This window comes from Pelodiscus sinensis, chromosome 18, assembly GCF_049634645.1.
Source record: "Pelodiscus sinensis isolate JC-2024 chromosome 18, ASM4963464v1, whole genome shotgun sequence".
Classification (NCBI taxonomy): Eukaryota; Metazoa; Chordata; order Testudines; family Trionychidae; genus Pelodiscus; species Pelodiscus sinensis.
The window spans coordinates 3,833,816-3,859,583 of NC_134728.1; the positions used below are offsets into that span (position 1 = coordinate 3,833,816).

General features: G+C 54.0%; 1 long non-coding RNA gene across 1 annotated transcript in view; it reads left to right on the forward strand.

Moving 5' to 3' along the window:
• LOC142818830 (uncharacterized) overlaps positions 1–25,768 on the forward strand; it is a 61,971-nt gene that overhangs the window by 29,875 nt on the left and 6,328 nt on the right. Inside the window, exon 2 of the long non-coding RNA XR_012896480.1 lies at positions 7,823–7,961. This is a non-coding gene — a long non-coding RNA (uncharacterized LOC142818830). The remainder of the gene's footprint in view (positions 1–7,822; positions 7,962–25,768) is intronic.

Consider the following 25,768-nt stretch of genomic DNA (forward strand, 5'->3'; position numbering starts at 1 on the left):
GCTCATGCTCTGGGTGTCCAGGGGCGGGGCCATGCATGCACTGTGCACCTGGGGGCGGGACCACCCATGCGCCACATGCCCCGGGACCGGTGCCTCACATGTGCTGCGTGCCTAGGGCAGGGGCCGCCCATTCGCCGTACGCCCAGGTCTGGCACCGCACATGTGCCACACACCCGGGGGCAGGGCCGGCCCAGATCATTCTGCGGGCGCAAATAAATGCCCTGGCGGGTGCCATGGTACCCATGGCCACCGTGTTGGGGACCACTGCTATACATTTTCTATGTACTTGTAGCAAATACCTCTGGTCCTTCCCAAGGTTGATTAGGCCCCAAGTGACAAAATGGTTGGATTTAATTAGCTCATCCCCAATATCTAGCTCAATGTGTTGTAATGGCCATTGGCAGAGAGGGGAACTTTTTATTCTTTCTTTGCATTGCAGTGGCCGCAAGCAGGGTTCCTGGCGCCGTTGTGCCAGGCGCTGCGCACACACACAATAGAAAGGTGGTGCTTGCCCAGAGAGCTCGACTAAATCAGGATTTTCAGTGAGCTACAAAGATTTCTCTCTCTCAGTCCAGGATTTGAATCCAGGCCAGGCGGAGAGAGGTGGAAAGGCTCTGACTGTTCAGTGTGCTGTGAGAATTGACTTGGAGGTCTCCCTCTAATTTCTCGAAGCCAGGCGGCCATCTCTAGGTCATGCAGAGCATGGCAGATTTGACAGCAGAAGCCCGTGGTCAAGAATTTTAAAAACGGGGACCCAAAGATCGGCTGGAACAGGGTGGTTCCATCTGGCTGGGAGAACCTGGGGCTAAAATAAGATGACAGGATCTAAATAAGTGGCCTGGTTTTCAGATGTGTTGAGGACCCATTCGGCTGACATCAGTGGGGGTAGCAGGAGGCTCAGCCCTTCTGAAAAATAAGGATTTAGGAGCCTAACTTTAAGCCCTTGTTTTTTAAATCTTGAGAAAGGACTGGATGCACAGGGTAAAAGTTACGATTGTCTTCACCCTAGGAATGGTCCCTCCAAAACAAGATACCATCAGACTGGCAGAGAACCAGCATGGCTATTGCCCATGCTATGCCTGGTCTGTGGGTACAGAGGGGATTTCATCTGCAGCCCTCCAGCGGCGATGACTTTGTTCTAAAGAGAATAAGGGAGTGTACAACGTTTGGGGATCCTTCCAGTCTGAACATTTCCCCACAAAATCAGGGGCTTTTCTATTTACAAAAAAAAGGAAGAAAAAAAAAAAGGCCGCGGCTACGAGGAATAATCAGAAAATAAACCCAGTCAAAGTACATTTACCGGATCAGAACTGGCATCTCCAGTTCTTCGGCTGGATAAAACTGCAAGAGCTACTATTTCTGCTGCTTTAGGGCATGAGCTAGTCACCAGCTGGGGACAGGAGAATTTTTCATCCCATGCCACAGTCTTGCACAATTAGGTGCATTATCAGGATTCCGAGCCTTCCTCGGGAGCAGCCAGCAGCCCTGCTGGCGGTCAAAAAGAGGACGTTGGACTGGATGGACCATTGATCCGTTTCACAGTGGCATTTCCAGAGTGACGCGGCTCCTTGGAGAGAGTTTATGGCTAAGAGGAGGAGAGGTTTACAAGCGGGAATGTGGGGTGAGCTCTCTGCTCCGTAGCAATGAATCTGGAATGGCTAATTGGGACATTCTGTCACCCCTCAAAGAGTTCAACAGCATCACAATGTGCGGCGCCTCTTCTCCGGTGCACCAACACCCCAGCAACAACTGGATTGGTGAAACTGGGCAATCCCTGCATTCTTGTACGAACTCACGCTGGACAAGGATAAAAAGCAAACCCCCCACAATGGCTCAGGGGGTGAACACTTCTCGCAAAAAGCTCCTTCCATTTCTGACCGCTCAGCCCCAAAGGAACCTGCACACCCCTTTCAAAAGACAAGTCTGGGAGCTGAAATTTGCAATGGTGCTAGACACGAACAATCAGGATCGTCAGGAAAGCACTGAAATTACCGTTTGTTGCATCCTTCCACCCACGAATCCCCTTTTTGCCCTGCGACTGCAGGCGCGTTAATAGGCCAGAGCTCCTCGAATAGTCCCTCCGAATATGTGCTGGCTACTTACACTGCACAAGACCTACTTACGCTGAGACCTGAAGCAGAGCTCTGTGTGAGCGCAAAAGCACGTCCCTCGCACCAACAGTCGTGGGCCCCATAAAATATATGACTTCCCCCACCTTGACTCTCTGGTAGCACCACGGCAGATGTTTAATTACTTCTGTATTACTCCTCCGGTCGGAGGAGGCTGCTGCTGACGTTGCTCCCTTACCTTGCGCACGTTTATGTATGCCTCTGAGCCAGGGCGTCTGACACAGATCTTGCTCACACTTCACAGTAAAGCACAGCTGCAGCAGTGCTGCCGCGGTACCGCTTTAAACGGAACGTGTGACCCCAGCACGAGGGAAGTAGCTAACAATGCTGAGAGTGCAGCCCCTAGCTGGTTCATACTGGTGCTTTACAAAGGATGTGAAAACCCCTTCAATTGGCGAACCGGTTAAAAGTTACGTTTAACTGATTAATGGATTGAAGGGGAAGGGAACGGGTCCCCTACCAGAGACCAGGGCTGCTCCAGCTGTTGGCGGGAGGCTGGGCTGGGCCCTCGGTGGACACAGACTGCTCCAGCCTGCAGTGGAGGGGCCAGGCTGGAACTGGCATAGACAGGAGCTGCTCTGGCCCGTGGGCTGGAGCAGCCCCTGCCTGTTGTGGGCCTTGTGGGGCTGGAGCAGCCCCCTGTCCGCAGCGGGTGGGGAGCTGCTCCAGTCCCTACTGGTTAACCGGTTGACCATGCACATCCCTACGCTTTGCAGTGCTGTAACTTGCTGCCAGGGCTGGGTTGAGCCATTCCTGCGCCCTGGGCAGCAGGTGCATGACGCATGCGCAGCTCCGCAATCGGGCACATGGCGCATGGCGCATGTGCTGCCCTGCCCCCCGGTGTGCTGTGCACCTTACAGCTGCAATCGGGCATGCGGTGCCTGATGGCAGCTCTAAGGGACGCCGTGCAGCCCCCGGCCCCGGGCACATGGCGACTGATGGCAGCTCTAAGGGGCGCCGTGCAGCCCCCGGCCCCGGGCACATGGCGACTGATTGCAGCTCTAAGGGGCGCCGTGCAGCCCCCGGCCCCGGGCACATGGCGACTGATTGCAGCTCTAAGGGGCGCCGTGCAGCCCCCGGCCCCGGGCACATGGCGACTGATTGCAGCTCTAAGGGGCGCCGTGCAGCCCCCGGCCCCGGGCACATGGCGACTGATTGCAGCTCTAAGGGGCGCCGTGCAGATCCCGGCCCCGGGCACATGGCGACTGATTGCAGCTCTAAGGGGCGCCATGCAGCCCCCGGCCCTTGGCACATGGCGACTGATTGCAGCTCTAAGGGGCGCCGCATGGCCGGGCACGTGACGCCCCTTTCAGCTGCCATCAGGCACCCCCCCCATAGGTTGGCACCCCAGGCAGCTGCCCGGCTAGCCCACCCCCCTTAATCCAGCCCTTCTTGCTGCACTCAGGGATGGCGGTGTGTTTTTTCACACCCCTGAGCCAGAAAGTTACAGTGCTGGAAAGCACCAATGTAGATGTCCCGCAGGAGAGAAAGGACTTCTCGGCTACATCTAGACTGGTACGATTTTCCGGAAATGCTTTTAATGGAAAAGTTTTCCGTTAAAAGAATTTCCAGAAAAGAGCATCTAGATTGGCATGGACGCTTTTCCGCAAAAGCACTTTTTGAGGAAAAGTGTCCATGGCCAATCTAGACACGCTTTTGCGCAAAAAAGCCCCAATCGCCATTTTCGCGATCGGGGCTTTTTTGCGGAAAACCAATCTCAGCTGTCTACACTGGCCCTTTTGCACGAAAGTTTTGCGCAAAAGGGACTTTTGCCCAAACGGGAGCAGAATAGTATTTCCGCAAAAAGCACTGATTTCTTACAGTAGGAAGTCAGTGCTTTTGTGGAAATTCAAGCGGCCAGTGTAGACAGCTGGCAAGTTTTTCCAGAAAAGCGGCTGATTTTCCAGAAAAACTGGCCAGTCTAGACACAGCCCTCTTGTATGAAGGGCGTCCCTGTGATGCACAGGAAGATGATCCTTTATTGAGATGTCTGGACAGAGACACATGGCCGTTCCTCTGGGCTCTCCAAGCCCCATGCTGAAGGCTTGTCTCCACTAAGTGTCTGTGGCAAGCTGGGGTGTCGGTCTCCCCTGCACTAGCCTGCCAGGCACTCACTGTCCATGTGGATCCTTCCCGATGCCAGTAAATAGCTCCACCCCGTCCCCAAGCTCCCTCCCCTGAACCACACAGCTGGGGACTGGGTCGCTCTGCTTCCTGCTGCCAGTGAGTCGGGGGGGCCCAACCCCCACTGCTGGCACCTGGGGAGCCCTCCCCAAGCATGGGGCCCGGTGCAGTTGCTCTGCACCAGCCCATGGATGGGGTGGCTTTGTGTAACACTGGACCTGGCCCATCCGGAGCTTAGTGCATGAGCCTCTACCGACAGCTTGAGCCTAAAAGCCAGCGGGCTCTCAGCTAATACTAGGGAGCCAACACATTCTCTCTCTCTGTGAGGGGTCTAAGTGCCACTCCATGGGACAGTGAACCACACCCAGCCAGTGTGGGGGTTACAGCTGCATCAGTTACTGACTCCTTGCCCCTCCCCCCACAGCATTTGTGGGGGGCACACAAACCTTTGTGTCCCCTCCCCCAACATTGCCCCTGGCACTGAGGGAGATGTTTAGAAAAGCCCGGAAAGTCAGTCAGCGTGCGGGCGGCTGGAACACTAGCGGCAGCGGGAGCCCACCTGTAGATCTTTTAATAAAGAGCCGGTTTCATTGTAGACACGTGGAGTCTTCTCACGCTATTATCCACCATGCAGTGCGGCACATGGAACATGGCTGTTGTAACAGGGTAGGCTGGCCCTGTAAGGACAAGAGGAATCAGGGAGGGATGAAGGACCAGGCTACCCAGTTGCAAGTAGAAGACCTGGGGCCAGCAGAGACAGAGGTGGGGAGAGAGTAAATGGCCCATGGGGAAGACAGGCAAGAGACGACTATTTCTTAGGGACCCATACGGTGTAGCATAGGGCAAAGCTCCTTTCTCTCTCAGGGTACGTCTAGACTACATGCCTCTGGCGACAGAGGCATGTAGATTAGGCTACCAGACATAGGAAAATGAAGCGGCGATTTAAGTAATTGCAGCTTCATTTAAATTTACATGGCTGCCGCGCTGAGCCGACAAACAGCTGATCAGCTGTTTGTCGGCTCAGCGTGGTAGTCTGGATGCGCGGGTGTCGACATCAAAGGCATTTGTCGACCACCCAGGTATACCTTATCCTGGGAGGCATACCTGGGTGGTCGACAGATGCCTTTGATGTCGACACCCGCGCGTCCAGACTATCGCGCTGAGCTGACAAACAGCTGATCAGCTGTTTGTCGGCTCAGCGCGGCAGCCATGTAAATTTAAATGAAGCTGCAATTATTTAAATCGCCGCTTCATTTTCCTATGTCTGGTAGCCTAATCTACATGCCTCTGGCGACAGAGGCATGTAGTCTAGACGTACCCTCAGTCAGGCAATCAAGACAAAAGCCCTAAAGAGGCCAGCATAAAAAGCTCCTTATTGTTTTGTGGGAAGGGAGAGTAGAAAGGGCCTGTTTGTTAGTGGATCTTCAACCCCTGAAGGGACAGAGGTGACCCACAATTCCCTCCCCTACACTGTGGAAGAAGAACACTAGGAGGAAGGACTTTGACTAGGTTCGGTGCTTGAGGTACTTTTATTGTGAAGGATGTTTGTGGCTAGCTTAGGTGAGGCTGACCAGGGGAACTGAAAGGGCCTACTGAGACAGAGAAGGGAGGATAGATGCAGATAGATGCAGATGATTCTGAGGCTCATGTCAGAACCGCTGTTGTGTAGCCGTAGCTACAAGGAATATCTGGAGTCTAAAAAAGAGCCACGTACAAACAAATCCAACTAACAACCATTTACTGAAAAGGCGAATTTGTCAAATTAAATAACCCTGGAGTGGCTCTTTCCCAGTGCCTCCATATGAAGGGACTGTGTCATTAACCTTCAGTTACTGACAGGAGTGACTGCTTTGTTTGTTACTGAAGGGAGAGGGGAATGGGGAAGGGAGAGGGAAACTGATGTGAGTTTCTGAGGCTTCCCCCCCTCTAACGCAAACCATGATTTTCTGACTTAGCAGTTGAGGTGACATGGTCTTTACACAAGCACCTCCCTCCTTTGGAAAGGATGTCTGGTTTCAAGGATTTTACATCCCCAGATGCTCATTCACATGTGGTTTGCACCATCCCCGCCTCTTGCAAGTCAAACAATTGGGCAGCTCTAGACCCATGTCGTGGGCAAGGGGGTTTATCATTCACTGCTATCGGACCAAGGGCCAAATTCATCCGTGGGGTAACTTCAGAGAGTGATCCCAGGGACAACTGTCCAAGGGCAGTGCCTCAGGGAGCAGGTAAAATCAATAAATAAATGAAAATAATGCCTAGTGTTTCTAGAGCCTTGTATCTTTGAAGCCCTGCTCAGGCTTAAACCAATTAGCCGAGTGGAATCCTCTTCCTAACCACGTTGGTCCCACGGATGCAGATCTTCAGGGCAATGAAGCATAACATCTAAGAAATTGCTGCTGTTGGTGGGACATAGTCTCCCTTGCACTGAGCAGATGGGCGGTGCAAGAAGAAAGGGCGCCGGGGAATGAGCACAGGCGTTGCAGCAGACATGCCAGACTTGCTCTGTGGAGAGGTTCAAATTATATTCATTGTGGTCCATGGTCTGGGCTATAAAGCCAGGGCCTTGATCCACTGTGAATCCCACACTGGCAGCAAAGGGAGAATTATAGAAGACTGGAGAGTGGAACAGGAATCCTACACTCTCATGAAGGCCCCAAGTCGCCGTATTGTCTTCTCCACTCGTGTTTCAGGGCTCACGTTAGTCACTTGCTTTAGTACATTCTGAGCAGGGTTCCTGAGTGTGAGGTGGTAAGTCACCCGTGTGTTCAGAATTGTGCAATGGGGGAACATAAGGCTAGTCACTTCTAGAAGCAGTGCTGGTTCTGTTCTTTTGTTTGCCATTTGCATGAGCAGTTACCCAACTGTGGTCAGCATGCAAACTAGATGCACAAATGCATGCCTAAAATAATTGAAGAGGTAGCAGGACATGTCTACACTAGGGAAGTATTTTGAAATAACTACATTTGAAATAATAACTCCCAAAATAACAAAATCAAAATAGCGTGTTCCCACTCCATGGGAGCTCAGTTATTTTGGACACGCTACCTCGACTTAGAGCCCCAGAAAGCACTGGGGAGTAATTACTTTCCATAACTCTGAGGAATAGTTATTTTGAAATAGCAGCAGCAGAGCATCCACACTACTGCTATTTTAAAATAACTATTTTGGAATAAGTGTTATTCTCTGAAGAAATCAGCAGTATTTATTTCAAAATAACAGGCTTAGTAGTGTGGATGCTCTGCTTATTATTTTGAAATAAGGGGGGTTATTTCAAAATAACTCCGCAGTGTAGACCAGGGCCAAGTGAAAAACATTGGTGGTACTTAAAGGACTTAATGGCCCAGTGATCAAGACAAGGATCTGTGAATAGTCTTGTTTTTCCTGTAAACCTGAACTGTGGTTGGTCCTACAAAGACAGGTGACCATGCTCCCTAGTGCTAGAATCCATCTTGAATTTGGTATTTTTCCACAGAAGTAAGGCGAATGGGACAAAGACTTCCTGCCCTGGGGAAATTCTATTTAAGGAGTGGGAAACAAATGATGATAGTCCTCTGCTGGCTTCACAGACTGCTCCCCACCCAGAGGATACATGAAAGCACCTGGAAACAAAAGAACTGTAACGACAGGGGTGGAGGTGAGCTGCTGGACCCAGATCAGAAAGAACCGCTCTGGCCTGGAAAGACTTCACCTGAAATAAGAACTGGGGTAAGAAATTATTATTTGTAACAACTTCTCTTAATTCAGTAGGCTTAGCTGGCATGTTTTGCTTTATTTTAGCTTAATAACTACTTTGAGCTGTTTGCCATCACTTGCAACCACTTAAATTCTACTTTTTACACTTAATAAAATCACTTCTGTGCATTATCACACAGGGGGGACACCAGCCATGCATCTCTCTCTCTTTCACTGATAAAGGGAGGACATTTTATGAGCTTTCTCTGTGTAAAACTATTATACCGAGTAAGACAGATTTAGTTGGGGTTTTGATCTCCTTGGGGCTGTGCTCCTGGGTGCTGTCAAATCCCTGTAACTGACCTTCCCAGATCTGTTAAACCATAGACTAACCATCTTTGTTAAACCATCTGGCAATCTTAGGCTTATGGGATACAAGTTAGGTGAATTTCAGTCTTGTTTCTAATAAATAGGGGCCTACATCACAAAACCCTCCACCCCACAGGGCAACCCTGGCAGTATGAAGTAGGCGACTGAGGGTAGCACCCAGAAGGTGCACTGCCCCCCTGTATCCGTGCCAATATTTCAATTGATAAATGGGGTGCTCATTCATGCCCCCTCCCTGTTCCTCTGGGTAGCCCTCCCTGCGCCCCCTCCCTCCGCAGGCGCTAGTCACCTATGTAGTGCGGAGATGGGTACTATAAAAATGCCTAGATAATAACCATGCTGGCGGTCTCAGGAGAAAGACCAAGCGCTGGGTAAGAGCTAGAGACAGGCCTAGTGTTTCACCCCCAAGGCTGCCCTTAAGGTCAGGGCTGAGGCAAGCTGGCCTGTGAGTGTGGGAGAAGCTTGCAAAGCAACTATCTGCTGGGAGCCGGATCCTCCACTGCATCTCACCGTGGTGCACGTCACGGGAGGAGCAGTTCCTGTGTCTTTAAACAGGGAGTGTGGGCGTCTGATTCTGTCCTCTCCATCTGTGTTGCTCTCGGGCTCCTGACTTATGCTGGTGTACGTGCGTGGGGAGAAGCAGCCCCTTGCTCTCCTGGGCTTGCAGTCTAGCACCTTTCACCAACCACTAAATTCACACTTTCAGAAAAGCACAGACATGAACAGTGAGCTGCTCTCACATCAGGGGAAGGCTGATGGCCTGGAAAATGGGTCCCAGTGAAACAATAGAAAGTTAATGGGGCTCTGTGCAGGGGCGGGGAGAGGCAACCGGACCCAGCAGCCACTAAAGAAGACAGAGTAGAAAAGCAAACTGCAAGCGCACGGCAAAATCATGCATGCACGGGGAATGAGCGCTCTCCTCTGAAAGCCAGTAATCTCCAAATTCTACCAGGTCTCTGCGCCTGGCAGCTTAAGAAGCCCTTAATTAAAGTGACTTTCTGTGCGGCTTCATAATATTTGTTTAAAATGAGCTGGAGGAAATAGCGAGTTGCAGCTGGATCAAACACAGGGCTGACAGCAAGCTTGGGGGAGCTGAGCACAAGGGGAGAATTTAAGGACAGACAACTGAATGAGTCTGGAGAATTGACAAGAATCAGAGGGGTAGCCGTGTTAGTCTACATGCATCTGACGAAGTGGGTCTTTGCCCACGAAAGCTTATGCTCCAACACTTCGTATAGTCTACGGTGCCACAGGACTCCTTGCCACTTTTGGAGAACTGACAATTTTCAATAGCCTGAGATTGCAGGAGAGATAAATGCAGGTTATTTACTTGTTCCCATAATATAAGAACTAGGGGTCACCAAATGAAATGAATAGGTAGCAGGTTTAAAGCAAACAAAAGGAAGTTTTTCTTCATGCAGCACACACTCAACTTGTGGAACTCCTTGCCAGAGGATGTGGTGAAGACTTGTACTTTAACAGGGTTCCAAAAAGAGCTAGATAGATTCATGGAGGTTAGGTCCATCAATGGCTATTAGCCAGGATGCGTAGGAATGGTGTCCCTAGCCTCTGTCTGGAAATGGATGACAGGAGAGGGATCATGTGAGGATTTCCTGTTGTGTTCACTCCCTCTGGGACATCTAGCATTGGCCACTGTGGGCAGACAGGACACTGGGCTGGATGGACCTTTGGTCTGACCCAGTCTGGCCGTTCTTATGTTCAGGTTAATACAATCCAAAAGCACTAATATCACATGGCAATACCTGTAAAACATAAGAGCTTCCGCTGACTAAAAGGCAGAGAAGCAGAGACAGACTGGGGTGGGTAGGCTGCCCCAAGAAAGGCCAGTGCTAGCTAGGGATGTGTGACTAAGCTGGGGGGAGAGGTAGATACGCTTAAGGGCAGAGATAGGGTACAGAATGACTTAGACAAATTGGAGGATTGGGCCACAAGAAATCTGATGAGGTTCAACAAGGACAAGTGTAGAGTCCTGCACTTGGGACGGAAGAATCCCAAGCATAGTTACAAGCTGGAGACCAACCGGTTAAGTAGTAGTTCTGCAGAAAAGGACCTGGGAGTTAAAGTGGATGAGAAGCTAGATATGAGTCAACAGTGTGCCCTTGTAGCCAAGAAGGCTAATGGCATATTAGGTTGCATTAAGAGGAGCATTGCCAGCAGATCCAGAGATGTCATTATTCCCCTTTATTCGGCTTTGGTGAGGCCGCATCTGGAGTATTGTGTCCAGTTCTGGGCCCCCCACTACAAAAAGGATGTGGACGCATTGGAGAGGGTCCAGCGGAGGCCAACCAAAATGATTAGGGGGCTGGAGCATATGACTTATGAGGAGAGGCTGAGGGACTTGGGTCTGTTTAGTCTGCAGAAGCGAAGAGTGAGGGGGGATTTGATAGCAGCCTTCAACTTCCTGAAGGGAGGTTCCAAAGAGGATGGAGAGAGGCTGTTCTCAGTAGTGACAGATGGCAGAACAAGGAGCAATGGTCTCAAGTTGTGGTGGGAGAGGTCCAGGTTGGATATTAGGAAAAACTATTTCACTAGGAGGGTGGTGAAGCACTGGAATGGGTTACCTAGGGAAGTAGTGGAGTCTCCATCCCTAGATGTGTTTAAGTCTCGGCTTGACAAAGCCCTGGCCGGGTTGATTTAGTTGGAATTGGTCCTGCCTAGAGCAGGGGGCTGGACTTGATGACCTTCTGAGGTCTCTTCCAGTTCTATGATTCTATGATTCTATGATGTGTCTCAGTGCACATAACAAAATTTATTCCACACACAGACTGGAAAAAATTAGAGGGAACGTTAGTCAACATCCCTTAGAAAGGAGCTCTAAGCAGCACCCCTCCCAGCTCTCGCAGGGTGTGTCCACACAGTAATTAGACACCATGTCTGGCTAGTGCTGGCAGATTTGGGTTCAGGCTAAGGGACTGTTTATTTATACAGACATTTGGGCTTGGGATCTTCGCACCTCACAGGGTCCTAAAGTCTGTGTGTACGTCTCCACCACAATTACACAGCCCCATAGGCCATACCCCGCCAGCTGGTTTTGAACTGTAATGTGGGCATGCCCTCCGTGCCTGCCTGAAGGGCAGTGGCTATAGCTGATTTCATGGTGGAGCTCCTCTCTAACAGTCCCTGTTCTCTCTCAGTCACCCATCCCCAGCCTCCAAGTCCCTCTCCGCTGCCCAAAGCACCACAGCGGCAGCAAACACCTCCCCCTCCCATCGGCAACAGGCCAGACGGTTGTGCCCTGTCCCACGAGACGCGGCCGTCGCCATGGTGATCCCTGCACTGCTGGGCTCAGTTACGGCACCTGATTATAGCTACGAACGAAACGTGCTCCCCAAAGCTCCAGCGGGTCCAGAACCCCAGGGATCCCGCCCCCTCGGGCAGCAGCTCCCTGACTGTGGGTGGCCCAGGGTGAAAGTTGATGCCTTCAGCCTTCAGCAGGGGCAAATTACAGGCTTCCTTCCTGGGGCTGATGCCCTGGGCCTTTGGCTATGGCCTCCCCTTCCAGGAGCCATGCGGCTCATGCTTTGGATTTGGCTCTCCCACCTGGTCTCAGTGCTGACTCCCCACCAAACACAGAGTTCAGTTCAAGGCCTCTGTCATGCTCATCTCACCTCCCCATGGGACTGGCCTGGCTCCCTGAGAGACACCCATCCTCCCACAGCCGGGGCAGTGAAACTATCCGCCCTGGGCGAAGGCTTGTGAGCGTGGGAGACAGAAATCTCCTGGGAGAACGGCGCTGAGGAGGGCACTGCCGCAAGAGAGGAGCGCTGCCGCAGGCTAGCCGTTTCCAGGACTCAACACAAAACCCACATCTTCAGCTTCGTTTCCCCCCTCACTAATTTCTTCGCACCCACTGCAACGCGCCCACTCGCTCCCGCACACAAATATAAACAAACATGTTGAGAACGGCCAGAACAGCCTCTCGCCCGCTGTGAGGAGAGAGATTATCACAAGTTATTTCTATATTTCATTCCTTGGAGGGGGTGCTCAGACTCTGGTGTCGAGGACCAGCGACGCAGCTGGACTGGCAATGAGGCTCCATAACTAGAAATTGTCTTGAAGAGACGAGGTACATTAAGAGATTACATAGGCAGCAGTGCTTCACCAGCACACGCCCCTTCCCTCTAGCAGTGGTTCCCAAACTTTTCAGCATCACGCCCCCTTTTTGATTTTTGAGAAACCCTCATGCCCCTCCACCCCCCCCCCCCATAGCAGCAAAACTTGTTGAGAAAAAAAAAAAAAAGGAACTGACCGGAGCCGAAAAACAAAAATAGCAGCGAAACTTCACGCCCCCCCAGGGGGGCACACACCCCAGTTTGGGAACCAATGCGTCTAGCATCTAAGGCGGCCATGACTTTGTGATGGTGGCCATCTTGGCTGACACAATAGGCACGTCCAGTGCTAAAAGCAGAAGCTACTACAGCAGAGCTATAGCTCCCTACTTAGGGCTGAAACAAACTCCTGTTCTCCGTGGCTGGTAACACGCACTCACCAGGGGCTGTCAGCCTCTGTTGGAAAGAGCAGCATTTCCACAGGTGGTTGTCAGCGGTAAGCGGGGCACATGCAGGCTACAGACGAGACAAGGACAAACAGCTGAAACAGAGGCTGAGACATTAATTCTAGGTGTGGACAAGGCTTGAGGCTTTGATCCTATTAGCGTTTTGTTGGGAAATCTCCCCCCACAGTTACTCTACCAGAAGCTCCACCAGTGGGAGCAACAGCAACGGTGGTAGCCCTCCTTTATACACTGGCTGTCCTCAGCCAGTCTAGTTAAGAACACTTGCGCCCCGTTTACATGGGCACTCCCACCATTGCCTTCATCACTGGGGCAGCATGTGTACTAGTGCAACAGCAGGAGACGTCTAGATAAATCCTCATGTAGAGAAGGGTGCAGATTCCATGACATCCTGTCCTGTACTATAGCTAGCTCTGATCCCTTATAGCTCACACAGGAGCATCTTCAGCTGAGATGGTGACCTCTTCTCTGGGGGAGGCAGGACATTGCTGTGGGGAACAGTTGTGGATGACATGCCGGCTTGCTCAGAGAGACTGCTCTACACACAGACAAGGCCATGGAAAGATGGCAGGATATCTGGCAGGCAGAGAGCTCTGGGGGAGATACACACCCCACAATGAAACAGCCACAGATAAAGGCGATTTTCAGAAATGCCTTAAGCCAGTACTGAACCTAGTGCTGAGAGCTCTCCCTGGGCTTTCTACTGTCTCTTGTGCCCAGAAATGGTCTAGGAAGTCCTGCTGGAACAGAGACAAACATCTGCTGGGAAATTCAGAACAGGCCATAAGGCGTGTCTGGGACAGGGTAACTCCAGAGGAAAGACTATTTGAATCTTTCTCATAGGGGTATTTCAGGCACTGAATAGTGACCAAAGAAACATTCCTTGTACTTTACAGCCACTGTCTTCCAGGAGCTTTCCAAAAATGGGTAACTATCATTCTCCCCACGCCATTGGTAGAGTCAGGAACAAACACCAGCAATCCCTGATTTTAACAGAGAGAAGATACTAGTTTCCCTTTGGGAGGAGTTTCTTTGCATAGTGAAATTTAAAAAAAAGCATTTTAAAAGGTCCTGTAAGGAAGAGTGCTTCACACTCTGAGGGTATGTCTACACTACAAAGTTAATTCGAACTAACAGACGTTAGTTCGAATTAACTTTGATAGGTGCTACACTAGCGCTCGGCTAGTTCGAATTTAAATCGAACTAGCGGAGCGCTTAGTTCGAACTAGGTAAACCTCATTCTACGAGGACTAAGCCTAGTTCGAACTTACTAGTTCGAATTAAGGGGTGTGTAGCCCCTTAATTCGAACTAGTGGGAGGCTAGCCCTCCCCAGCTTTCCCTGGTGGCCACTCTGGGCACCACCAGGGAAACTCTACTGCCCCCCTCCCGGCCCCGGAGCCCTTAAAGGGGCACGGACTGGCTACGGTGCCCATGCCAAGTGCAAGCCTGCCAGCACCCAGCCAGCAGACCCTGCACCTGGCATGGCTCGAGCCAGCCACCCGATGCCCCCCAGCCCTCCCCCTCTTCCCGGGACCAGGCTGGCGGCTCTCGGGAGCTTGCCCGGGACCGCAAGAGGCGGGCACCCGCCTGGTCTAGTGCGGACATCGTGGACCTTGTCCACGACCTCCGCACTAGGCACAGGAAAGTGGCCATCTAGGGCAGGAGAGCTGCCAGCCTGGCCACCCAGGAACAGGTGTGCATGAAAATCAAGGTGGTCCACTGAGACTCCCGACCGTGAGCCCTCAGCTTACAATGGCCGTACTGGGTCAGACCAAAGGTCCATCTAGCCCAGTAGCCTGTCTGCCGGCAGCGGACAACCCTAGGGACCCTGGAGGGGATGGACCGAAGACAGTGACCAAGCCATTTGTCTCGTGCCATCCCTCTCCAGCCTTCCACAAACTTTGGGCAGGGACACCACTCCTACCCCCTGGCTAATACCACTCCATGGACCCAACCTCCATCACTTTATCTCACTTCTCTTTAATCTCTGTTCCAGTTGTAGCCTTCACAGCCTCCTGCAGCAAGGAGTTCCACAGGTTGACTATTTGCTTTGTGAAGAACAACTTTCTGTTACTACTTTGAAGCCTGCTACCCATTCCTTTCCTTTGGTGTCCTCTAGTCCTTCTATTATGGGAACTAATGAAGAACTTTTCTTGATGCACCCTCTCCACCCCACTCATGCTTTTATAGACCTCTATCCTATCCCCCCTCAGTCTCCTCTTTTCTAAACTGAAAAGTCCCAGTCTCTTTAGCCTCTCTTCATATGGGACCTGTTCCAAACCTCTGATCATTTTAGTTGCCCTCCCCTCTCCCACCCTCTCTCTTCCCCTCTCCCACCTCCTTTTCCCAGTCTCCCCAAGTTTTGTTCAATAAAGAGAGATTCTATTTTTGACCACACGTGTCCTTTATTTTGTACATCAAGAAAAGGGGCTAGGGAAGGGTAAGTGGAAGGAGGTGAGGGAGGAATGGGGTACGAGCCCCCGATGGAGAGGACTGGGCTGGCTCTGTGGGCTTCTGGGGGTGGAAGCTCTCCTGCAGCCCCCCAATTGCCCCCTCTCCCCAGATGGCAGCCTGCGGCAAGTGCAGCCGGTCTGATGGCCGAATGCTGTGATGTGCCCAGTATGGGCACTCAGGGCACTCCAAGCCAGGACTGCTTTGCAAGCGGGGCACCCCTGAGAACTGTCTGTCCGGGGTGGGGGTCGGGTCCCTTTAAGCACAGCCCTCGGCTAGCCTGAGGTAGCATCTCCACGCTCTAAGTCCTCATCTGATGCCCTGCCGGCACTGCTTCCGGGCATCCTTAACCCCGGTTCAGGGTCCACTTAATGTGGACATGCTAGTTCGAATTAGCAAAACGCTAATTCGAACTAGTTTTTTAGTCTGGATGCGTTAGTTTGAATTAGCTGAGTTCGAATTAACTAATTCGAACTAAGTTAGTTTGAATTAGCGCTGTAGTGTAGACGTACCCTAAGGGCTTATCTATATGGCAATGGGACTGCACTAACAGGTTGGAAACAGGACCACCCTACTACATAGTAGGGAATTTTAAGTGCCGTCCAGAAAGAGCCACATGGGATCCTTAGTGCGTGACATGCTTGTGTGGGCTCAAATTTCCCCCTGCGGTGTGGATTAAAGCCCTAACACATGGGTCTGAAACTGGGCGGAGTGGCACTCTCCCAAGCTCTTCTTACCAGCCAAGCTCTGTCCGCTTGAGGTGCCAAAAGAAAACACCCTTTGCAGCAGGGTGAGCAGATGTTCAGAAGAGCCCAGCCCCCACTCGGCTCCCCTTGGTGGGGTTCACATCTATCCCGTGGCAGGCTAGATGAAGACACAGGTTTCTGCTTGATGGGTCTGTCTCTGTGCACACTGTGCAACCCCTCCCCCGCCACTGCAATCCCAGGAGGCGTTGTGCTGGTGGAAATGCAGTGGCAGGAGACATCCCGAAATGAAAGCTGAGATTATGGAAAGCAGCTGCAACATGACCCAACTGGAGTTCTGGCCCAGCTTGACTGGAGTCTTGGTACCCTGCTTTAGGAAAGATGATTAGAAGAAAGGTCTGATTTGTCATTAACATGCACCTTCTACAAACGAGGTGGACTCTAAGGGTACATCTAGACTACATGGCTCCGTCGACGGAGCCATGTAGATTTGTTTGTTCGGCAAAGGGAAATGAAGTCACAATTTAAATAATCGCGGCTTCATTTAAATTTAAATGGCTGCCCCGCTCTGCCGATCAGCTGTTTGTCGGCAGATTGGGGCAGTCTGGATACTCCCCTGCCGACATGAAAGCCCTTTATCGACCTCCCCAGTAAACCTCATCCTACGAGGCATAACAGGGAGGTCAATAAAGGGCTTTCAGGTCGGCGCGGGAGCGTCCAGACTAGCGCGCTGAGCCGACAAACAGCTAATCAGCTGTTTGTCGGCTCAGCACGGCAGCCATTTAAATTTAAATGAAGCCGCGATTATTTAAATTGCAGCTTCGTTTCCCTCTGCCGATCAGCCTAATCTACATGGCTCCATCGACGGAGCCATGTAGTTTAGACACACCCTAAGAGGGCATTGTTTGGACCCAGTTTAGATTTGGAGAGGGGAGCAGGTTCCATGGGGCTGAAATCTCCCATCAGGTTCCTGTCAGATTTCAGCCCCAGGCAGTGAAAATCCCATTGACTTTTTTCCTACCCCCTGTGATCGCATGTGAATCAGGCCAGGGAAACAATCCCTGCCTGATTCTGGAGCTGATCCAACCCTGATAGGGCAGATGGCGGACTGGAGACTCTCCCCGAGCCCTGCTGAAGCGTAAGCCCATCTCAGTCCGCTTAGAAAGTCCTCGACTGAGGCTTCCTCACCTTTTGCCACTGTGCCCATTGACGTTTCTTTGGGGGTTGCAGGATGCTGAGGCTGGGGGACCAGCAAGTACCCCCGGATGGTCAGGCAGGGACCCTACGGGCAGGGACCTCACAGGCAGGGACCCCACCCCTCCCTTTTAGATCAGTGGCGCGCTGTCTGAGAGGACAAGGGAACTGTGTGCTAGAGGCGGGGAGGGCAGGCTGGAGTCTATTCGGAAGGCAGTGCAGAGAGGAAGTAAGAGGCAGCTAAAATAAGCAGATGGGTGGACAGGGAGGAAATTCTACTAGTGAAACCGATAAGGGCTGGGTGTTTGTGGGGGAGGGGGGGATCTCTACAGGAAATAGGAACAAAACCCCAGAAAGAAATAGGAAGGTCACTCAGGGGGTATCTCACGGCAAGGAGGAGGACGTCAAAAAACAGGGGGAAACTCGGACCATCTGCTCACAAAGGGCATTTCAATATCATGCACTTGGCTGCAACGTGGCGGGAATGCAGAGAGCAGCGGGATCTCCGTGTCGAGGGAGGGGGCTCAGCAGTGACCGGAGAAAGCAGGCAGGCTTGTCATGCTGGGGAGATCTCGGAGGTGCTGCATGGGGGAGCCGTAAAGTGTAACGAGGCTGATTCCTGTTCTCCCAAGAGGCTGTGGTGGGGGCTGAACGGGCCCTGTAGCAGTGAGGCCGGCCCTGAAGGGCTGTGTGCTTGGGGCCAGCCCACCGGATTGCTGCGGGAAATGCTCCAGCACTCCATCCTGTGTTAACGGCCCGCCATGGGGCCTGAGGGAAGATGGCCGATTGCCTCAGAAAGGGCAGCAGGATGAGGGTGGAGGGAGCTACCTTAGTTCAGAGGACTGAGGGCAATCCGCTAGAGCAAGGGTGGGGAGCCTAAGGCCCATGGGCCGGATGCAGCCCCAAGCTTGCCTGGATCCAGCGCCTGAAGGTCAGGGCTCCCCTCCCAATCTGGCTCCTCCCGGCCAGATCCCACACGCCAAGCCACTTCCCAGCAGCTCCCTCCCACACACTGAACCCCTCATTTTGGCCCCACCCCAGAGCCTAGAAGTCCTCACAAAATCTACTAGCCTGGCCCCCTAGGCTCTGGGGTGCAAGGGGTATGTGGGGAGTGTCTTTCTGCTTCTCAGTCAGGGCCACTTTTTTTTTCTTCTTCCTTTGGTGCCGCCCCACCCTGGGCTTAGGCAGGAAGGAACTGGAAGGTTGAGCTCCAGCTTGGGGCTGCCTAGGAGTGGGGAACGAATTAGGATGCTGCTCCGGGAAGGGGGGCTGTGGGGACTCCACCCAAATGGCAGGGGAGAGACACCAGTGGGGGTTGGGCCCAGGGGAGGGGTCCATGTGTTCACCAGAGAACTGAACAAACTGGACCTCTGCAGGGGAATGTTTTAAATAACGTGGGGTATGTCTACACGACCATCCTAGTTCAAACTAGGGTGGTAATGTAGGCAACCGGAGTTGCAAATGAAGCCCGGGATTTGAATTTCCCGGGCTTCATTTGCATATTGCCGGGCGCTGCCATTTTTAAATGTTCGCTAGTTCGGACTCTGTGCCCGCGGCTACCTATTCCGAACTACCGTTACTCCTCATGGAACAAGGTGTACTGATAGTTCGGAATAGGAAGCCTTATCCGAACTACCTAGTTCATGCCGCGTATAGCCGCGGGCATGGAGTCCGAACTAGCGAACATTTAAAAATGGCGGCGCCCGGCAATATACAAATGAAGCCCGGGAAATTCAAATCCCGGGCTTCATTTGCAACTCCGGTTGCCTACATTAACCACCCTAGTTCGAACGAGGGTGGTAGTGTAGACATACCCGTGGACTGTGATTTGTGCCATTGAGACGGGGTCCTGCCGTGGGGCAAACAGAGGAAAGGTGGATGGCCTCTGGCTAGGTGGGGTGTGGGAGGCAGCTGCCCCTGCTCCACGCCTTAAGGGAGTACTTCTTGCCGAAGGGGACAAGTCCAGCCAAATTCTACCCTTACTCAGTTACCAGCCGGGAAGGGATGTGGATGGAGCTCATTATGCTCCAGCTCATGGGTTCCCAAACTGGGGGGCATGCCCCCCTGGGGGGGTGTGAAGAAATTCCAGGGAGGGGCACAAGGCGACCTACCCCCCTCTCATTAATCCCCCCCCCCCCCAAGTTTTTCTGCTATTTTTGTTTTTCGGCCCAGGTCAGTTCCTTTTTTTTTGCTCAACAAGTTTTGCTGCTATGGGGAAGGGGAGGAGCATGAGGGTTTCTCAAAAATCAAAAAGGGGGCATGATGCCGAAAAGTTTGGGAACCCCTGCTCCAGCTAGTCTCTGCTCCCCGTGGCCACGGCAGCCCCTCGGAAGCAGAGTGTACTTTACAGGACACCAGTGGTTGCCTCGTCCTTCAAGCTGAGACGCACGGCCTGTGGGTGTCTCACAATGGACGATAGTACAGACGGTGAGCGGGCAAGGCGAATCCCTGGCAGGAGCTGCCTGGCCTGGTAGGAGGAACGTGGTGAGGAAAAACGATCCTTAAAGACAAACTCAGGGAGGACATGCGGGGAGGTTGGGGGAGCTGCGTGTCCCACACAGTCAGAGAAACCCCCTCCCTGATTAGGAACGCTGGAGTGGCTGTAAATGAGGGTGAAATTCTCTGCCCAGAGGAGAGCGCGTAGGGGGAGGATGATGAATAAGGAATCTCTCTTCCAAGTGCAGGTAAATGCCCATTTGGTGGAAAGCTGATGGCAGGGGCGTACACCAATCACTGCTAGAATGGGGACCGGGTACTATAACCGGCTCTCGGCCTGGGTTGCAGGCAAGCCTTTCGGATTCCGGGGACTTGGGAAGGAAAGGCCAGGGAAAGAGGCAGTGAGGTCTCCAGGCAGGAGATGGGGAGTGATTTATGGGCAGGAAAGGTAAATGTTAGCTCCCTCCGGTGAGTTATTCGTCTCATTTTTCATGAGGGAATGGGGGCGAAGGCCAGAAATTCTCTGGGGCAGGAGCAGGAAGGAGAAATTGGGACCAGACCAGGAGAAATGAATAAGGCTCTCAAATAACTCCAGTGCCACGTACATGTGGTGCTGGATGGGGGAGCTGTCCCTCAGGCCAATCGCTTTACACCTACAGGAGAGGGCAGCAGTAGCAGGGTCAGCGGTGAGGAGAAGGGTTGGGTCTCCTTGATTACCAGCCCTTTGGGCCATTTAAAGGAGTGGCTCTGAGTGAAATCCTGCTACAGCGTCCTTAGGCAGAAGGGCCTGGTGGAGGAGCTCCAAGGGTGAAAGCAGGAGAAAAAACAGCAGCTCTACTAGACTCCAAAAGAAATGGCGAAGAGAGGGAGGGGAAGGGGCAGTGTGGTACAGTGGTTAAGGTATGTTTCTGGGGGAGGGAGGTGTCTTGAGACCAGGGTCCTATTTGCAGTGGAGGCATTATGTCACTGTGACCTTGGGCCAGAGCTGGCCCAAGCAATGGGCTGACCAGGCTACTGATAGACCAGGCAGGGTCGGGGCCACGCATGCGACGGGTGCCCGGGGGCATGGCTACGCATGCGCCAGGCTCCTAGCGTCCGGGGGCACCGCGTGCCCTGGGGCGGGGCCGCGCATGCGCCACACTCCTGGATGGCTCAGGCCAGCCCTGCCTTGGGCAACAGCATTTCACCTTGCTGTGCCTCGGTTTCCCCATGTGCGTAACATGGACCAACAACACTCTCCTGTATGCAAATAAAACATATCTTTGCCCAGTTCTGTGACTGGTGGCTGCTTGGGAAATTGGGACTGTTTCATAGGGCTCCCACCGTGTGCTCCAGAATCTTTTTTTATTTGATTAGTCTTTTAACGTGAAGGATTACAAAGCAAACCTTCAAAATGTCAACCCGATATATAAAGCCGTGCAGGGGCAACCGCCTGAGTCAGCAGCCAGCCTGAAACGGCAGCTCTGAAAGGTGTGGAAAAATGCTCCCTTTCATCTCAGTGGTTGGGTGTAGGATGCGATGCCTACCTCTGACCATTTCAATATTGTTCTAAGTATTTCACTGTGAGTAAAGCACCCCAGAAAGAAGACAGAGAATCGTGCTATCGAGAGCTGCATCTTTGCTGTGGGTAGCATCGCCTTTCAGTGCCAGGAGTGGGTAGGAGCTGGGCTTGTGGGCAGAAGGAGGAAGCACGACGCTACTCTTTTTCATCCCGTTTGTCCCAAGCCTTATGTGCGCAGCACCGTCGGTGTTGGGGGTGGCCCAGTTCTGAGCTTCCTGGCACTTCTGTTTGGATGTCACCTCCTGCAAGTTCCAAAAGTGTAGAGGGAATGTTCTAAATAGCAGTGGGCGGGACCCTGTGGTGAGGATGGGAAAAGAGGAAGGAGAGAAAAAAGGGACTCACGTAGCCCTTTGCCTCTGGCTAGTAGGCCCGGCAGCTTCCACGGCCTCTGGAGTTCCTTACAGATCAAAGAACAGTTCCATGCTGGCCACGAGCAGCTTGTAGGGTTGCCAACCCTCCAGGATTGGGCTGGAGTCGCCCAGAATTGGCAACACTCCCCCAGTGACTTTTGAAAAACTATCCTGGAGACTTTAATAGGATACTTTAGGGAAATGAGGTTCCCTCATGTTGGGGGAGAAAAACCTCCCAGAATCGCTTCAGTGAGAGTTGGTAACTCTACCCCCTCCTCCCTCCCATGCCAGGGGCTCTGTGGGGGAAAGGTGGACACATAAAAGCATAAAGCAGGGCCGGGGAACCTTTTTTGGGTCGGGGGCTGTTGACCCACAGAAAAATCAGTCGGGGGCCGCACACAAGTAAGAAGCAAAAAAAAAAAAAAAAAAAAAACCAACAAAACCCCCTCACTGACGTGCCCCCCCCGAGAAGCAGAAAGACCCTCCTCACATTCTCCTCGCTCACCAGAACCTAGAGGAGCCCAGGCTAGTGGATTTTGTGTGCTCCAGCCTTGCTGGGGGGCAGCAGGGGGGCTGGAGCACCAGTGTGGGCTCCCCAATGCTGGGGGGGGGGGAGCCCTGAGCCTCAGGGGCCAGATCCAGGCAAACTGGGGGCTACATCTGCCTCTCAGACCTGAGGTTCCTCACCCCTGGCATAAAGGGAAGGAAATGGACACACGGCGCCCCTGCCATGGTGGGACAGAATGAGAGAAATGCATCTAGACAGAGCTTCTGGCATATGGTAGAGAGGGAACCGCACCCCCTAGCATGGAGGGCAATGGAGGACCCTGGGGTGAAGGAATGGGGGACACACAGAACTAGGTGGCATGATGTGTGTGTAGCGGGGGAGTCTTGCAGGGAGTCCTTGTAACACAGCGGGGATTGGTGGGTGGCACACAAGGGGTCCACACCAGGGGCAGGACAGGGGGCAGGGAATGGAAGGAGACAAGGAATCCCTGCTGCCTGCAAGGAGTTCGGCCTGCAGAAGTTATTAAAAAGCTGCTCGTTACGACCTGCTAATTATTACAGAGCCCGGGACATGCTCCCTTCCCTGTCCCCGGAAAGTACCCAAGGGTGTTTGTATCCAGAGCATTAACCTAAACGGGGGAAGGGGAGAGAGCAAAGTCAGGAGGGCGCCCGCCGTGGACCGGGGAGGAGGGGGGCAGAGGCTGTGAGGGAAAGGAAGGGGGCAGCTGGTGAGCAAAGCCCGGTGCTGTGAGCTCCAAGGCGTCCTGCCCTCCCAGCGCTTGCAGGTGGAGGCTGCCTGTGTCGCCGGCCTTGGGCAGGGCCTCGGCTCCGGGGTCTTGGAGCCGGCCCAGTGCAGGAAGAGGCTGTTTCGCTGGACAGCAGGATACACAAGGCCACTCTGTCTCTGCCCTGGGAGTTTCCACATTAACCACATACTGTTTGCATTTGAGCATTTTCCCCTCCACAGGGCTGCTGCTGCCGGGGGGTTATTTCCTGCCCTTTTCGCTCTCCCCCCCCCCCCAGCCCCCCCACCTTCCCCTGCTTGCAGAAGCCTGTCTGCTTCCTCTCTTACGCCCCGGGGGCTTTCCATGCTGCCAGAAAATAAATCTCAAGCTATTTTTAACAGAGGGGAAAATGCGAAGGTCTCCTGCAGCCTGGGTCTGCTGTGCTGATAACTGCAGCCAGGCTCCCCTGGTGAGATGAAGGAGGGAGAGGAATTCACAGGGAAGGATGTGGGAGGCAGGCAGGCCGGGCATGCTGCAAACCGCTTTAATCTCTCTGCCTTTGGGCAGGATATTCAGGGGAGGGGCAAGCCAGGGGGGCTCAGAGGGTTTCTCACGCTCAGATGGGGGCAAGGAGGACGGGGGGGGGGTTGTTGAAAGGATAGCTGTGGGGGATGAGGAGAGGAGGAGGGGGTGTCAGGGAGGCTGGGGCAATGCCACTTGTGGGAGGGTGGGGGACCATTCTTTGCAGAGCTCCAGTTACAGGGAGGCAAACATGCGAAAGGCCTCTGAGGAATTTGCCCGAAGCATTAACCCTTTTCCAGCCATGGGCGTGGCCCGCCCCAGTCTCCCGGCCCCGCTCACCAGCCCCCTTGCCTTGCTACTGCACGAGGGCCTCTGGGGTGGAAGAGCCAGCACTCAGCCCCTGCATCCAAGCAGCCCAGAACGCTGAGGCAGGCGCCCGGCTGCAGGGTGTGTGCGCCCCGGTGAGATCCCCTCTCTCGGCTCCCCACAGCAGCAAGGGCCAGGGCACAAGAGAGGCCGCTTTCCCTGCCGGGTGACGGCGAAGGGCAAGTCCCCAGTAAGACACCAGCACCAAGGCCCAGTCACTGCAATGCCACCTCCGGCCCTGCCCCTGATGGCCCATTGCTATTCTTGTCTGCCTGGCTTTAGTGCAGGGTGGGGGAACCTACGGCCCAGGGGCCGGATGCGGCCCCTGGCTTGCCTGCATGCGGCCCCCGAGGCTCAGGGCTCCCTCCCCAGCATTGGGGGGCCCGTGCTGGTGCTCCATCCCCTTCCCCCCGGCTGTCCCACTGAGGGACTGGAACACACAAAAGTCGACTAGCCTGGACCCCTCTAGGCTCTGGTGTGTGAGGGGAACGGGGGGAGTGGCTTTGTGTGGCCCCTGCCTGATTTTTCAGTGGGTCAGTGGGCCCTGACCCAAAAAAGGTTCCCCGCCGCGGCTGTAGTGCCTCTCTCCCCCGGGGATCAGGGCACCACCGTCCCGTGCTGAGTGGCTTGGGCCCCAGAGCAGGGCCAAGCTGTCAGCTGCAACGCGCCTGTGCTGCTCTGGGAATCACCGTTGAGCGCCGGCTGGGTGCAGCCGGGCGTGGGGCTAGTGTGCTGTGGTCGGTGCGGGGGGGGAGGGCAGGGTTCGAAGCGCCTGCTGTCTGCCCGGGCACATGAAAGCAGCCCTGGGCCCCTTCTGGTCGCTTGGCTAGTTCCCCTGCAGGGCGGTGGGGGCTGCACGAGTTCCCGTCTGCAGGCAGCTGCAAGCTCTGCTCCCCCAGCCCCTGCCTTACGGATAAGGGGTCCTGGTTCGAACTCTCTAGCCCGGGGCGTCCCACTCGGGAGGAGGCGCGAGTCCTACCCAGAGCTCTGCGAGGGCAAATTTACCCCCCCCCGCCCTGCTTCCCTGGGACCTGATTCTGCAGCCTCTGCTCGGCCCTTGGAGTGCGGGGAGCGAGGTGCGACTGCTCCCCCTGAGGAGAGCCAAGCCCTGGGCAGAGCCAGCAGCAATGGCTGCCTAACGCACGGAGGGGAGCCAGCGAGGCTGAGTCCCGGACCCCTGGCGGCGTGGCCTGTGTCTCATCTCCCTGCTCCGTGGGTCACGGTGGGGGGCAGGGGAGTTAATGTTCGGGGCTGTTCATTATCTGCGATGCTGCCCCCTCCTGGACCAGACTCCAGCAAAGCGACCCCAGGGGTCGGGGAAGATGAAGGGGGTTACCATGGCTACCATAGGGATGGAAATACCCAGCCTAGCAAACTCCAGGAGGTTTCTCTCAATCTGCTCTCCTCTCCATGGGCAAAGCAGAGGGGGCCCGTCCCAGCCACCTGGGGCACATCTGGAGGTGGGAGTCGGCCACCAACACCCTCCCATGGGTGCTGGCAGAGGGGGCTCTGCTGGATCAGCCCGTGAGTATTCCCTGTCAGGGGAGAGGAAGCCGCTTCTCCGAAGTCAGAGACAGCAGCTTCTGGGGGAGTCTGCTGGGCGGCAAAGGGGCCACCGTGCTGGCGAGGTGCTCTCCGTGGGCGCCCGGGCAGAGCCAGGCAGGAGCCAGCCAGCCCCCAATGTTCCTGGGTGGGGCTGGCAGCAGCGAGTGGACTTTGGGTCCCACTCGTGTCTCCTGCCATCGCAGCCCCCACCAGGTACGGCGGCAGAAACCGCCTGAGAATGCTGCTCTCCTGGGCCTCCGGCAGCTGCGCTCAGTGTATTTGTATCCCAGCCTTGCTTGCCTGTCCCCAGGCTGGCTCTGACAGGTGGGTGAGGGAAGCCGAGGCGTCTTTCTCCCCACCAGTGAAATGCACCCAGGTCTGGGGTGGGACAAGCCAGCTGTGTCACAGTACCCCTCAGGGCATAGGCTGGAGGAAGGAAGGAAGAACACTGCAGCCAGTTGAGGTTTTATGGTGGGTGTAAATTTCCGTTGGAGGGGTGCCGGTGTCTCTGGCCACGCACAGGGCTCTCTGTCAGTTTCTCCTGCCACGCGGTGCGC